Source organism: Pristiophorus japonicus, chromosome 3 (genome assembly GCF_044704955.1).
Source record: "Pristiophorus japonicus isolate sPriJap1 chromosome 3, sPriJap1.hap1, whole genome shotgun sequence".
Classification (NCBI taxonomy): domain Eukaryota; kingdom Metazoa; phylum Chordata; class Chondrichthyes; family Pristiophoridae; genus Pristiophorus; species Pristiophorus japonicus.
The window spans coordinates 307,260,745-307,277,692 of record NC_091979.1 but is presented as its reverse complement, the minus strand read 5'-3'; the positions used below and the strand labels follow the sequence as shown (position 1 = coordinate 307,277,692).

Below are 16,948 nucleotides of genomic sequence, written 5' to 3'. Positions count from 1 at the left end.
CTTTCATTATTTTAAATGTTTCTATAAGATCACCCCTCATCCTTCGGAAATCCAACGAGTAAAGACCCAGTCTACTCAATCTATCATCATAAGGTAACCCCCTCATCTCAAGGAATCAGCCGAGTGAATCGTCTCTGTACCCCCTCCAAAGCTAGTATATCCTTCCTTAAGTAAGGTGACCAAAACTGCATGCAGTACTCCAGGTGCGGCCTCACCAATACCCTGTACAGTTGCAGCAGGACCTCCCTGCTTTTGTACTCCATCCCTCTCGCAATGAAGGCCAACATTCCATTCGCCTTCCTGATTACCTGCTGCACCTGCAATCGAGGATGGCTTGCTTCCACGTCAAAAAAGTTCACAGGTGTTTCAATGGTGGATCTAATATTCCAGGTCCGAACTACATATTGAAGGATGGAGGATGCCTGTGCTCGGATTTTTTTTAACGTGTGGTGACCGTTGCACACCAGCCACCACACGGGCTTGACAGAGCTAGGTCTTGGTCCACTGGCAAGGATTAACCAAGACGATTGGCGACCAGCTCTGCTGCACGGACCTAGTGCGCACACATATCGCAGTGTGGGCTGGCCCGTGCTGCCCCTGGGCCCCGATTGAACTCGCTACGATTGGCAATGCTGACTTAATTGCATTGCAATGATGTCATATTTACAGCAATGATTGTCATGTTAAAATAAAGTGCTAATGCTGAACAGACTGCAATCTGAAATTAATAACCATTGTATTAAACACAGGTAGATCAATTTACAAGCCTTTTTGGCTTGCTTTAAATCAAAACGCATGGGGGAAAAAAATTGAGAATCAAATCCGGTGTTATCACAGTCCAGACACCATCCTACCATCCTATTCTGATTGAAGGCAGTTTTTGGCTTATCCAAATTTTACTATATTTTACATGCCAAATAGTTTATTACACTAGTATCATGAGAATTGTTTTCATTCTGCAGTGGTGGAGGGCGAGTGGGAGCAGAGAGATTGTAAAGCATGGAGTGCCAGATAGAAAATTAAGTGCATTTGCTAATTAATGTGAGGTTGCAAAGTCAGAAAAGCAACAAAAAAAAATCTCCACAGAAAATGTCAGTCGAGCCAAAAATAAAGATGTGTCTCAGAGGTAGGTTTTAAGGAGAGTCTTAAAATTGTGCCAAGGGATCTGAAAAAGCAGACGGGGGCCTCGGTTGGAGTACTGTGTACAGTTCTGGTCACCATATTTTAAAAAGGATATAGAGGCACTGGAGAGGGTGCAGAGAATATTTACAAGCTTGATACCAGAAATGCAAGGGTATACATATCAGGAAAGAATGAACAGGTTGGATCTCTTTTCTCTTTTTTTTAAAAAAAAAGAAGGCTGAGAGGAGAGGCGATCTAATAGAGGTCTTTAAAATTATGAAAGGTCACACACCAGCCACCACACGGGCTTGACCGAGCTAGGTCTTGGTCCAGTGGCAAGGGTTAACCAAGAATGATTGGAGATCAGCTCTGCTGCACGCATATTGCAGTGTGGGCTGGGCCCTTGCCCCTTCTGGGCCCCAGTCACGTTGCTCCACAATCCGTCGCCGCTCCTGCTGTACCTGCCCACGTTCCAATCAGCGACCTGGACCTTGGTGACATCCAATCCATTCGCCCTCTTCACAGCTGCCACTCTCCAGCACGCTGATGGTCCTTGTAGGTCATCCAGAGAGTGGTGAGAATGTGGAACTCGCTACCACAGGGAGTGGTTGAAGCGGATAGTATAGATGCATTTAAGGGGAGGCTAGACAAGCACATGAGGGTGAAGGGAATAGAGGGTTATGCTGATAGATTTAGATGAGGAAAGATGGGAGGAGGCTCGAGTGGAGCATAAACACTGACATTCACTGGAATTTGGAAGAATGTGAGGGGATCAAAAACATATAAAATTCTGACGGGATTGGTCTAAGGATCAGGGGTATTAAGCCATTTAAGACCGAGACGAGGAGAAACTTCTTCACTCAGCGAATTGTGAACCTGTGGAATTCTCTACCACAGAAAGTTGTTGAGGCCAGTTCGTTAGATAAATTCAAGAGTGTTAGATATGGTCCTTACGGCTAAAGGGATGAAGGGGTATGGAAGAAAGCATGAATGTGGTACTGTGGTTGAATGATCAGCCATGATCATATTGAATGGCGGTGCAGGCTCGAAGAGCCGAATGGCCTGCTCCTGCACCTATTTTCTATGTTTCTATGGACTGGTTGGGCTGAATGGTCTGTTTATGTGCCATATATTCTGTGTAATCCTATGCAATTGGACTCCAGCATACCTGGGTAAGTTTCAACAAAAGCAGAAAAATTAGTTTTTCTTTGCACATAGCTAGAAGTCAGGAAACCCAGCAAGGCACAAAAAAGGCCCATTTAAGCTAAATGATAATCCACAATTATATACGCAGCCTGTGGGACACCACTTTAATGGACCTCAATCGCCATTTCAAAAATACTGGCAAGCATATACAAGGCAGCAAGAACAGAAAATCTTCATAGGCCACTGACCCATCTCTGTATGAAGTCAAGCAACTACATTTATGGTACAGTAAAACGTAGCAAGGCAACTCACAGGAAAGAATCGGACAAAATCTGTCACTGAGCAAAGGAGGAGAGGAGTGGGGTCACCGAAAACTTGGTTTTAAGGAGTCTTAAATCGTGCCTCGGTTAAACATCTCATCTGAAAAGTGACACCAGTGACAGTGCAGCACTCCCTCAGCACTGCACTTGGACTGTTGGCCTAGATTATGTGCTCAAGTCGCTGGAGGAGACTGATCGTGCGTGTGCGCCGATTCTTTGAAAGAGCTGCCAAATTTGTCCCACTCCCCTGCTGCATCCCCTTCGCCCTGAAAACTTTTCTTCAAGTGCCTATCCAATTCTCTCTTGAAAGTTATCATTGAATCTGCTTCCACCACCCTTTCAGGCCGTGCATTCCAGATCGTCATAACTCACTGCATTAAAAAAACTTCCTCATCGCCCTCCTGGTTCTTTTAAATCAGTGCCCTCTGGAAATATATCGCTGTTCCTTCATCGTCGCTGGGTCAAAATCCTGGAACTCCCTAACAGCACTGTGGGAATATCGTCACCTCACGGACTGCAACGGTTCAAGAAGTTGGCTCACCACCACCTTCTCAAGGGCAATAAATGCTGGACCTGCCAATGACATCCACATCCCATGAACAAATACATTGCCGTTTTGCCCAAGTCCAGGTCATTAATTTTCATCAAAAAGAGCTGTGGTTCCAACACTGACCCCTGAAAGACACTACTGTATACTTCCCTTGGAGAAACATCCATTTACCATTACTCGCTGCTTTCTGTCTCTATCGCTTGAGCCAAATTCATATCCACGCTGCCACTGCCCCTTTAATCCCATGGGCTTCAATTTTGCTAACTGAGGAATTTTCTCAAACCCTTTTTTGAAACATCCTCAGCACTACCCTTATCTACCCTCTCTGTTACTTCATCAAATAACTCAATCAAGTTAGTCAAACGCTGATTGGCTTTAACAAATCTGTGCTAGCTTTCATTTATTAGCCCATACTTCTCAATTAATTTTGTCTGAGACAGCACCAAGCCAACTGGTTTTCAAGTTTTATCACAGAATAATACAATACAGAAGGAGGCTGTTCAACCCATCGTGCCAGTACTGCCTCTTTGAAAGAGCTATCCAATGTTTCCCACATCCCTGCCCTTTCCCAATAGCCCTACAATTTATTCCCATTCAAGTATTTATACAATTCACCGTTGAAAGTTATTATTGAATCTGTTTACCCTTTCAAGCAGCGCATTCCAGATCACACCACCCCGCTGTGAAATGAAAATTCTCACCTTGGTTCTTGTACCAATCATCTTCAATCTGTATCCTCTGCCTACCGACTCTCCTACACGTGGAAATCGTTTCTCCCTATTTACTCTAACAAAACCATTCATAACTTTGAACATCTCTCTTAAATCTCCTCTTTATCTTTTCTGCTCCAGGGATAACAATCCCAGCTTCTCCAGGTAACTGAAGTCCCGCATCCCTGGTACCATTCTATTAAATCTCCTCCGTATATCCTTCCTAAAATGAGGTGCCCAGAATTGGAACTATTTAATTCTGTTTTTCATTTAAATATAGAACCTTTTTAAAAAAAAATAAAACTGTTTTATGTTTCAAATTTAATGCCGTCACAGTTCAGTTCCTACACCCTCTCGCTGTGTTGGGCTATCTTGTCAGTCCGAGTGTGAGATTAGTGTGACATTGTTATTGAGCGATGTGCATCAGGGAAGTAACCACAGTGTTTTACTGTGTTACAGTGTTAACTAAGTGAAAGAGCCGATGTTTGTGTAATAGGGAGAGCCAGTGTTTGTGTGGCACCAGCACACCATGTCTGCAGTGTGTACTATCTACAAGATGCACTGCAGCAACTCGCCAAGGCTTCTTCGGCAGCACCTCCCAAACCCGCGACCTCTACCACCTGGAAAGACAAGGGCAGCAGGCGCATGGGAACACCATCACCTGCAAGTTCTCCTCCAAGTTATACACCATTCTGACTTGGAAATATATCGCCGTTCCTTCATCATCACTGGATCAAAATCCTGGAACTCCCTCCCTAACAGCACTGTGGGAGTACCTTCACCACACGGACTGCAGCGGTTCAAGAAGGCAGCTCACCACCACCTCCTCGAGCAATTAGGCATGGGCAGTGTTGGTTTTGCCAGCGACACCCACATCCTTTGAACAATTTTTTTTTTTTTAAAGAGAGGGATGGCGCTTGTATAAATAGTGAGAGCTTCAAATCCCCTTCCCCTCCCCCCCCCCCCACTGATTTTTTTTCTTCGTTTACACTAAATAAACCCCGTGTAAAAACCTTTTTGAATACCAATAAAACGGTCTTCAATGGTCATTATCTGTCATCTATGCTGGTCAGTCTGGAGGATGTGTGCTCCCCACTTTGCAATCATCTTAACTTTCTAGGGACTGTGTAACCCCCCCCCCACTCTCCCTCACAGGCTTCCCACAATGCACTGCGGGCATCGCTGGCAAGGCCGACATTTATTGACCATCCCTAGTTGCCTTTGAGAAGATGGTGGTGAGTCGCCTTCGCGAACCGCTGCAGTCTGTGTGGTGAAGGTACTCCTATTGTGCTGTTAGGGAGGGAGTTCCAGGATTTTGACCCACCGATGAATTTGAGAGCTATGTTTTGGAAATCTGAATTCGGTAGACTGATGCAAAACCTATACTAACCCTCTTAAGCCCTTCCATTCCAAATTCAACTCCTCCACTCCCCCCGCCCCCCCCCCCCCCCCTCCTCCTAGCACTAGCAGCCTGTTAGATGAATCCGACTGAGGCAGTTTTGCCCTTGGGTTACAGGGAAAAAGCTGGAGCAGCTGACATTAAGGAAGTCTGTCTAGCGTGCAAGTTCACAAAGTTTTTTAACAGCAGGCACATGACCAACAATTGAACTCCCACCTTGCTCTTCGTGAGGTTTTTAAGTTTGTGCAAGATGAGAAGGGCTTTAAATTTATTAAAACTGCTTTTGTGGAACTTCTCTTGACAGAAGCTGGACATTATTCTCTGGCTTTATAAAGACTTAAGGGCTCCACGGTACGTCAGTTGAGCGCTCCCAAAATGTCATTGTTTTTCATCTTAAATTTCGACTTGGCGTACTCCACGACTTGTTGTTTTTTTTGCTTTTTAGACTGTGGCTAAGGGAAGAGCTGGGGGATGCGGAAGTGGGGGAGCATAGGTATCCTGGGGGAGGGAGGAGGGAAAGAGTGCTGACAGACTGGACAGTAAGTAGAAGAGCAGAACCGCTCTTCAGCACGAACATGCCAGTGCTGTAACGTCCCTGGAGGAGGCAATTGTAGAATAATGCCAAAGCTCCTCATTTTTCTTTTAAAGTCAGCAGTAAAAACACTGGAGACGAGAGCTGTGGCCTGTCAAGGAGCCAAGATCATTTTGGGAATGTTCGAGGCCCCCTCTTTGGAGCTGCATGTACAGTGCGGCTGTTTATTTGGCACTGATAGATGAATCATTAATAGAATTTTTTCCTCGTGATACAAATGGAAGGTATTCATATCAAGACAAGGAAAAGATGGCTAACTGAATGAGTAACTACTTAACTGAATAGTACAAGGGTTTTGACAGCTTTTTGTAAATATGTGTGGAGAATTTTCTTCTTTCCACCATTGGTGGCTGCGCTTTCAGCCGTCTAGGCCTCAAGCTCTGGAATTTCCTCCTTCAACCTCTCCACCTCTCTCTCCTCCGTTATGGCGCTCTTTAAAACCTACCTCTTTGAACAAGCTCTTGGTCACTTGGCCTGAGATCTCATTATGTGGCTCGGTGTCACAGTCTGTTTGAATACACTCCTGCCACGCACTTTGGGGACACTTTACAACATTAAAGGCACCGTATAAATGTTGTGTATGCATGCCTGTTTACTGTGTGATGTCTGTAACACTGTTATGCCACACTGAATGTACCCTTATACTGCACACACCTTGCCTGTACACCAGAGGGTGCTGCGGCTGGAGACCTAGGGGTTGCCTGCACACGGCAGGTAACCCAGTATAAAAGGGAACTCACAGCTTGCTGTCGTCTCTCAGGAGCTGCAAATAAAAGACTACAGGTCTACACAGTTTAAGTCTCATACCCTGCCTCGTGGAGTCATTACAAAAGGTGCCTACATTCACAATAATAAATGCAAGATGTTGTTGAGCAAAGAAGTCTTTTGACTAATTCAAAAGTAATGAAGTTATTTCAACTTGTATAGGACCCTGGTCAGGCCACGCTTTGAGTATTGTGCACAGTTCTGGTCTCCATACTATAAGAAGGACATGGAAGTGCAAAAATGATTTACAAGGCTGGTACCGGAACCGAGAGATAACAGCTACTGGGAAAGATTGAACAGATTTAGAAAAGAGAAGACTTAGAGGTGACCTGATCGAGGTCTTCAAAATTATGAATGGGTTGGACAGGGTAGATGTGGAGAGAATGTTAGCAGCTGTGGGGAACTAAGGAGAAATTCTTCACTCAGAGAGTGGTTAGAATGTGGAACTTGTGACCACAGGAAGTGGCTGAGGCAAATAGCTTAGATGCATTCCAAAGGAAAGTGGACGAGTACACGAGAGAAAAAAGCACAAAGATATACTGAAGGGCTGAGGTTGATGGAATGGGAGGAGACTCGTGTACACACCAACACAGACTAGATGGGCCGAATGGCCTGTTTCTGTGCTGTATATTCTATGTACTTCTATGAAATAGCACTGACGAGTGGCATTTTCCTTGTTTGTTTTTATCCGACACATTTTGTTTACACCCTATCGTTTCTGCTAATTTGGCGTGCTGTTGACTGCAGTAAGTTAAATCCCATTCCAAATTCACCCTGGAGCTCTTTTGTTCTCTGCAAACCTGAATGGCACCGTTGTTTTTTTTAATATAATGGTTCAAGCGGTGTTGCAATAATCTCCACGTATTCACCTGCTTCAACCTGTCACTCCATTCACCCGTTGTGGGCAGAGGCAGGATTTGTAGCTTGAATTGATCTGAACCACATTAACTTGCAAAGACATCCCTTCAGACTTCGTGCTCAGAAAGTTACCTGTAGGCAGTTCCCACTCTTGACTCTGAAGGTTGGTGGGTTCAAGTCCCATTCCAGAGATTTGAGCATACAGTCCAGGCTGACACTCCCAGTGCAGTACTGAGGGAGCGCTGCACTGTCTGAGGTGCTATCTTTTGCATGACATGTTAAACCAAGGCCCCACCTGCTTTGAGTTGGTTTCAAAAGATCCTGCGGCACTATTGGAAGAAGAGCAGCGGAGTTTTCCTCAGTGTCCTAGCCAATATTTATATCTCAACCAATGTCACTTTAAAAAAAAAAAATTGATTATCTGGTCAATATTGCATAGCTGTTTGTGGGATCTTGCTGTGTGCAAATTGGCTGCAGCGTTCCCTCGTTACAACAGTAATTACATGTCAAAAAATACTTCATTGGTTGTAAAGTGCTCTGGGCTGTCCTGAGGTTGTGAAAATCCTGATATAAATGAATATTCTTTCTTATGGGTATTTCCCACTATCCAGATGCAGGCCTCCTCTGGTTTCCTCTCCTTGAACTCCCAATCTGACAGAAACAATACAATCCTGTAAACCTGGGGAGGTGTCACTGTGTTGAGCGTACAGGCTCGGGAGAAACATTTATACTCTGTTGGTCAATTTGTATCGTGGAGCCCGTTGGCTCCAACGTAGCAAAGACTTTTGTGGCGTGGCCCTGGTGTTTATTTCAGCCTTTACTTAACCTTGGTTACGATGAAGATATTGGGGGATATAGAACTAGGGGGCATTGTCTCAGGGTAAGGGGTCGGCCATTTAGGACTGAGATGAGGAGAAATTTTTGCACTTAGAGGGTTGTGACACATTTTGAATTCTCTAACTCCGTTGGCGAGTATATTCACGGCTGAGATCGATAAATGTTTTGACTCTAGGGGAAACAACAAATATGGGGATCAGGTGGAGAACTGGAGTTGAGGTAGATCAGCCATGATCTTATTGAATGGCAGAGCAGGCTTGAGGGATTGTATGGCCTTCCCCTGCTCCTATTCTTATGTTCTTCTATCACCATTCTCTGCCTCTGTGTCACTAAATGTAGAGGCTGAGCCAGCATCATTTTGAAGCCAAGTATTAAAATGAAATCAAATATTTGCACCACATTCTGGATCTCATTCCTGATCCCTGCGGCAAGAAGGATTGAAAATGTTTAAAATGTATCGTTGTTAAAAAGCCAGCCGATTGATTTACACTCTACTCCCTATCCATAGTACGCCAACTTGTCTGGTGTGAATTTCTATTTTGCTATCCACAAATGTCCCTATTAATTTAAGTTTCAGCCTTCGGCTGATCTTTGTGAGCCTCGAGCTTTGTCTGTGCCGGGCACTGGGAGTGCTGCACAGTGTAGATTTAAGCTGTTCCTTGGGTGAAAGAATGCTCCCCTCACTGGATGATTTGTGGCTCGAATTGCAGGACCTCTAGTTGACATCTTCTTCCGGCCATAAAAAGAAAATGGCCCTGGCGTCAAAAAAAAATCATAATTTAATTGTGCTGGGCACCGGCTGTGCTCTGGGAAAGTAGTTCTGTAATGTTTGCGCTAACGGCAGTTACCTAGCTATTTGTGAAGATGCGTGTCTGGCAGACAATTGCAGGCGGTGATTTGTAGCTGTACTTAATTTCCCTTTTTAAAAAATAAAATGTGTTTGTCAAAACAAGAAGCACATTATAGAGGAGGGGGGGGTTAACAACAAGCAGTGGATATAGTGTGAGGTTTGAAAGAAAATCCATGGAGTGTCAAGAGACATGAGATATGCACTCTGGGGGAGAGACAGGCTACCGAAACTAAATGATTTGAGTTGTAAATGCTCACTTTGTTTTCTGTCCTTTTCCGTGTTTTGTTCAACTCGATCTCTGGTTTTTCTTTCCTCCCTTGCATAGGATATACGGCACAGAACCAGGCCATTTGGCCCCACCAGGCCATGCTGGTGTTTATATTCCACTCGAGCCTCCTCTCGTCTTTCCTCATCTAAATCTATCAGCATAACCCTCTATTCCATTCTCCCTCGTATCCTTGTCCAGCCTCTCTTTAAATGCATCGATACTATTCACTTCAAACACTCCCTGTGGTAGCGAGTTCCACATTCTCACCATTCTTTGGGTAAAGAATTTTCTTCTGAATTCCTTATTGGATTTCTTGGTGACTATCTTATATTGATAGCCTCGAGTTATGCTCTTCCCCACAATTGGAAACATTCTCTCTCTATCCACTCTATCAAAACCTTTTCATCATTTTAAAGACCTCTATTAGGTCACCAGTCAGCCTTCCCCCCCCCCAAGAGACCCAGCCTGTTCATCCTTTCCTGATATGTATACCCTCGCATTTCTAGTGTTATCCTTGTCAATCTTTCTGCACCCTCTCCAGTGCCTTTTTATAATATGGTGACCAGAACTGGACGCAGTACGCAGTACGCAGTGTGGTCTAACCAAGGTTTGATACAGGTTTAGTATAACTTCCCTACTTTTCAATTCTATACCTCTAGCAATAAACCCTAGTGCTTGGTTTGCTTTTTTATGGCCTTGCTAACCTGTCGCAACTTTTAGCGATGTGTGTATTTGTACTCCGAGATCCCTTTGTTCCTCTACCCCCACCCAGACTCACACCCTCCAAGTAATAAGTGACCTCCCTATTCTTCCTACCAAAATGTAATACCTCGCTTTTATCTGTGTTGAACTTAATTTGCCAATTATATGCCCATTCTGCGAGTTTATTAATGTCCTGCTGTAATATTTTGGTGCCCTCCTCAGTATTTAGTATCGTCTGCAAATTTGGAAATTGTGTTTTTTTGATTCCAAAGTCTAAATCATTAATATAAATTGTTAACAGCAGTGGTCCCAGCACTGATCCTTGTGGAACATCACTGCCCACCTTCTGCCACTGTGAATAGCTACCCTTTACCCCCACTCTCGGCTTTCTGTCTTGAAGCCAGCCAGCTATCCATTGTGCTCCTTGTCCCCTGACTCCACATTCTCTGACCTTGGTCATCAGTCTATTATGGGGTACCTTATCGAAGGCCTTTTGAAAATCTAGATAAATTACATCTACTGCATTACCATTGTCTACTCTCTCTGTTACCTCTTCAAAGAATTCATTGAGGTTGGTCAAGCAAGATTTTTCCTTTTGAAACCCATGCTGACTATTCAGTATTACATTTTTGGTTTCTAGATGTTCTTCTATCTTCTCCTTTAGTCGGGATTCCATTATTTTTCCTACCACTGATAAGCTGACTGGTCTATAATTCCCATGACATGTTCTATCCCCCTTCTTAAAAATAGGTTTTACGTTCGCTATCCGCCAGTCCTCTGGCACTACACCTTTTTCTAATGAATTATTAATTATGTGTAGTAATGCCTCTGCTATCTCTTCCCTAGCTTCTTTTAAAATGCTTGGATGCAATCCATCCGGACCAGGGGTTTTATCCTGAGTTTGATTAGTTTATTTAATGGGCCTAGAAATCCCGGTCGAGGGCTTCCGGCAGGCAAATGACTGAAAAGGGGAAAAAGATGCACGCTTACCTGTTTCTGCTGCGCCCACTCGAGATCCCAGTCCAGAGGCCTTCACTCCCTGCGCGTCGCAGCACGTGCACGGCGGGACATCCGTAAGCTGGAGCTGGAGTCACATGGCTCTGGGCAGCCAATCAAGGTACAGTATTTTCTCATTCATCATAATGGGAACTCGGTAAGTTGGAGTTCCCATTATTATGATTGAGAAACAGCCCCCAAACACCAAAACATTAATAAAAAATAGAAAATAGACACTACATATTTAAAATTAAAGTTATTTTTTTTTTAAAGTATCCGATTTTTAAAAAAGTTTTTCAAATTATGGTTTTAATTAGACTTACCGTGGAGTGGGCAGGATTTTTAACAAAATGTGTTAAATTTTATTTTGTTATGTCTTTGTATGTTTTAAAACTCTTACGCCTGTAAAATTAGGCTATGCACCTGCTTTTATCAGGCGCAAGAATTTTCAGGGCATCCGCTGGGGAAGAGATGGGTAAATCCCACAATCTTGCACATGCGAATGTCCTGGATATGGAGTTATGGAGGATCAGTCAAGCTCCAGCTTAACAGATCAGAAAAGCTGGTTTTCAGCGCATGCACATTGCGCGCTTTTATCTCCCCTTTTATTTTAAATGTACATATCTCCTTATTAATCTCATCATCTAATATCATGTGCACCTATTCTATTTCCTTGGTAAATACTGAAGCAAAATAATTCTTTAATATTTCTGCCATTTCTCTATCGTTACCTGTGTATTATCTTGTCTATCCCTTAATGGCCCTATTCCTATCCCAACCTCTTTTTTAATTGATGTGCCTGTAAAATATTGTACTGTTCTGTTTTACGTTCCTTGATAATTTAATTTCATAGTTCCTCTTTGCTCTCCAAATTGTTTTTTTGACTTCTCTCCTAATCTTTTTGTATTCTCCCTTATCATGCACTCCCCTGCTGTCAATGTACTTAATGTATACCTCTTTCCTTACCCTCAATTGTTTCCATAAGGCTTTATTCATCCATGGAATCTCATTAGTATTTCGTTTGTTCTTTCCTTTTAGCAGAATATATTGTTCCTGCACTCTGTTGAACACCATTAAAAATGATTCCCATTGCTGCTCTACATCGTTTTTTGTCAATATTGTTGCCCATTTTATTTTCCCAAGTTCTATTCTCAGCCCTTCAAAATCAGCTTTTCTTCAATCTATTACTCTGGTTTTCATCATACTTATGTTCTTCTCAATTATCATAAATCATATTATGGCCACTATTGCCTGGATGTTCCCCTACTTTTACATCTCTTATCTGCTCTGATTCATTCCCCATTACTAGATCTAATAGTGAATCCTCCCTTGTTGGGCTTTTTACATCTTGGTTTAGAAAGGAGTCCTGTACACATTGTAGGAACTCCATTCCCTTTTCCCCTTTACCTACCTCTTCAGTCCGATTAATATCGGGGCAGTTGAAATTCCCCCATGATTATTATTCAGTGTTTATTACTCATTTCCCTAATCTGTCTGCATATTTCTTCCTCCACCTCCCTTCTACTATTAGGTGGTCTGTAGACTACACCTATTCGTGTGCTTGATCCTTTATATTCTTTTATCTCTATCCATATGGATTCTATTTTTGTCTTGCTGATAACTGCGTCACTTATTTCTGTTGCTATGATGTTATCCCTAATAAGTACAGCTACTCCACCTCCCCTTTCTCCCTCTCTGTCTTTTCGAAATATGATATATCCTGCAATGTTTAATTCCTAGTCCTGATTTTTCTAGAACCATGTCTCAGTAATCCCTACTATGTCTGATTTCTCTTAACGCATGATTGCCTCCAGCTCCCCTGTTTGATTATGGACACTGTGCATTGCTATACAGACAGTTTAACTCATTTTTAATCGGATTTCCTCTCACTTAGTGTTTAACTATGTCTTTAGACTCCTGTTCTGTAACTCCATTTATTGCCTTGCCATCAATGTCCTCCCTTACTTTATTCTTTGCAATGCTCTCTTTTGTTGTGTTTATCTGCATTGAAGTGGAATCGAGGGATCAGTGCTCTACAGAGATTGTTTATAACTGGGTGGCCACATCAGATTCCCTTCCTTGAAGGATATGAGTGAACCAGCTGAGTGTTTACGCCAATGTAGCCATTTCCCAGGTGCCAGCCAACCAAGCAAGCCGATGATGTGAATGTTACGCCAAAAGAGGAGAGGGAAGTTATGGACAGGATAATAATAGATAGAGAAGACATACTGAAAAGATTAGCATTACGGAAAGTGGGTAAGTCACCTGGATTCTGGGGAGGTCCCAGCAGATTAGAAAACTGCAAAAGTCACGCCCCTATTTAAAAAAGGAGGCAGACAGTTAGCCTAACATCTGTGGTTGCGAAAATGTTGGAGTCCATTATTAAAGAAGCAGTAGCAGGACATTTGGAAAAGCAAAAGTCGGTCAGGCAGAGTCAGCAGGGATTTTTGAATGGGAAGTCATGTTTGACAAATTTGCTGGAGTTCTTTGAGGCTGTAACAAACAGGGTAGATAAAGGGGAACCAGTGGATGTGGTGTATTTGGACTTCCAGAAGGCATTTGACAAGGTGCCACATAAAAGGGGTTACTGCACAAGATAAAAGTTGACGGGGTTGGGGGTAATATATTAGCATGGATAGAGGATTGGCTAACTAACAAAAAACAGAGAGTCGGGATAAATGGTTCATTCTCTGGTTGGCAACCAGTGGGGTGCCACAGGGATCAGTGCTGGGACCCCAACTATTTGCAATCTATATAAACGACTTGGAAGAAGGGACTGAGTGTAACGTAGCCAAGTTTGCTGATGATACAAAGATATGAGGAAAAGCAATGTGTGAGGAGGACACAAAATATCTGTAAAAGATCATAGACAGGCTAAGTGAGTGGGCAAAAAATTTGGCAGATGGAATATAATGTTGGACAGTGTGTGGTCATGCACTTTGGCAGAAAAAAATCAAAGAGCAAGTTATTAATTAAATGGAGAAAAATTTCAAAGTGCCGCAGTACAGCGGGACCTGGAGGTACTTGTGCATGAAACACAAAAGGATAGTATGCAGGTACAGCAAGTGATCAGGAAGGCCAATGGTATCTTGGCCTTTATTTCAAAGGGCATGGAGTATAAAAGCAGGGAAGTCTTGCTACAGCTATATAAGGTATTGGTGAGGCCACACCTGGAATACTGCGTGCAGTTTTGGTTTCCATATTTACGAAAGGATATACTTGCTTTGGAGGCAGTTCAGAGAAGGTTCACTAGGTTGATTCTGGGGATGAGGGGGTTGACTTATGAGGAAAGGTTGAGTAGATTGGGCCTCTACTCATTGGAATTCAGGAGAATGAGAGGTGATCTTATCGAAACGTATAAGATTATGAGGGGGTTTGACAAGGTGGACGCAGAGAGGATGTTTCAACTGATGGGGGAGACAAGAACTAGTGGGCATAATCTTAGAATAAGGGGCCGCCCATTTAAAACAGAGACGAGGAGAAATTTCTTCGCTGAGGGTTGTTAATCTGTGGAATTTGCTGCCTGAGAGAGCTGTGGAAGCTGGGACATTGAATAAATTTAAGACAGAAATAGACAGTTTCTTAAACGATAAGGGGTAATGGGGAGCGGGCGGGGAAGTGGAGCTGAGTCCATGATCGTATCAGCCATGATCTTATTGAATGGCGGAGCAGGCTCGAGGGGCCGTATGGTCTACTCATGCTCCTATTTCTTATGGGCCCAAATTTCCCCAGCTGCCTAGAGCGGAGTAGTTGGGGGTGGGTGGCACACCGACTTTTTGGGGCGGAAAAAGCGCCAAAAATGTACCTGGTAATTTGGCCACTCCCTCGTCGTCCGGATTCATCGGTGTGGCGCTGCGGGGGGTGGAGCTTCACCCGCACTTGCGCAGTGCGGCCGGCAGGAGGCGGGGCTTGGGGAGTGCCAGCAGGGGAACGCATGTCCGTTTGAGCGCATGCGCAATGGGCGTTTCAGCTTTCGCGCATGCGCAATGGAGTAGGAAGCTTGGAAATCAGCCAATAAAAGAGAGAGTGTCCTCAGTATCATTGGTAATGGACCATATATAAAGGTAAGGTTTAAATATTGATTTTTGTGTGTCTGAGGGAGTGGAAAGGAGTGCTGGATAGGTGGAAGAAAGGTGAGAATGTGATTTTTGAACATTACCTGAGTGCATGTCCAATACACGAATGGCGCAAGAGCGTGCAACAAGAGCAAAGAATTTCCTCCATGAGGAAGTGGAGAAACTAGTGACTGTCATTGAGGAGAAATGGCTGGAGCTGGATATCAGCAAGAGTTTCACCCAAGGAAATGAGAAGAAGATGGAACCTAGTTGCAGAAGAATACTCCACAGGAGTCAATACCGTAAGATCTGGAAGCCAGTGCAAGAAAAAATGGCAGGACATTGGTCAAGCAGTGAGTGTAAGTAATATCTTCATCTTTAAATTGAATTGCAATTGTAAATGTGACGATCTGTATGTGTCCCACCCATCAGAAGCGCACCGTGTGAAAATTAATATTTTCATATTTGCAGAAGAAATTAGCCCACAACAAAAGGGAAAGACTTAGAACAGGAGGAGGTCCACCAAATCTGCACCAACTGTCACCCCTGGAACAGAGGCTTGCTGCCTTGCTGAGTCACACCGGCAGAAAAAGAATCAGCTCTGCACAAGCTGGACCCACACACGAGGGTGAGTCATTAAAATGCATAGTCGCCCTTCAAATCAACCTGCTGACTGGCCTGCTACACGTCAGACTACTCGTGCCACCCATCCTGCCCCATCCTGTGCTGCTAATCATTTGACTGTTGTGTTGTATTTTGCAGAAGAAGAAGATACTCCTCAACATCCTGAAGATCCACCAGAAGATCCAGATGTGTGCACTCCAGACCACGATGGGTGGGAGGAGGGGGAGCCCATGGAAATGTGTTCATGGGAGAATGCTGACCGCGATATGGATCAGTCGACAGTACAGGGCATCACACTGCCAGAAACCTCCATGAGCTCCTCGGCGACATTCCATGGGTTCACACCCTCCGAGGTCGCAGGTCGCAATAGCGGTGGTGAAATGTATGTTGGGACACCCAGTCCCCCACCATCCCAGCCTGCACCTCACACTGGAGGGGTACCACTCGGCAGACCCATGGTGAGGGGAAGGAGAAGCCGACCAGTCTCTCCTGAGATGCAGCCCTCAGGAGAGGTTAATCAGGTTCTGTCATTGGGTGAGGAGACCAATGCCCTCACAAGATCACTCGTGGCGGCCGTCAGTGAGGTGCGTGATGAGGTAGACACTGTCGGGTGAAATTTCAGCACTGAGACGGGAACTGAGGGCGGGCATTTCAGAGGGTGTGCAAACGATGGCAGATGCCATGAGGGAGCTAGCGTCTGCAGTAAGGGCACAAAGGCCAGATACTCAAATGCCACTCCCACTTCAATCCACGCACCAGCCACCGGTCAAACCCAAGCCGGGCCCCCAACCCCACCCACCCTATGAGGAAGTGCACTTTCCCCGAGATGTGGATGAGGGATGGGTGCAGCCTTTCTTTGCTGCTGTTGCTGTTGTTGTTGTCGTTGAAATGCACTGTAAAATATCCAATAAAAGATATTTTGCATTAAAAATGAATCATGTTACATTTGGACCACACAACATTTAGGGACAACTGTAAAAAGTAAAAATCCCTCACCCCTACAGTCATGCGTGCCTGCCGCCCCTAGCCCTGGTGGGAGGGCTAGCCGGTGCGTTCTGCAGTCGGCAAGGTAGGACTGCTCTATTTTCAGTAGCTGATGTATCTTTCTTTTATTTTTGATGTTGTGCAGCTGTTGTGCTGAAGATGTTGTGCTG

At 44.2% G+C, this 16,948-nt stretch overlaps 1 protein-coding gene across 2 annotated transcripts in view; it reads left to right on the top strand.

The window, feature by feature from the left end:
* Nucleotides 1-16,948, top strand: part of LOC139260353 (protein bicaudal C homolog 1-like) — a 376,023-nt gene that overhangs the window by 136,588 nt on the left and 222,487 nt on the right. The window lies entirely within an intron of this gene.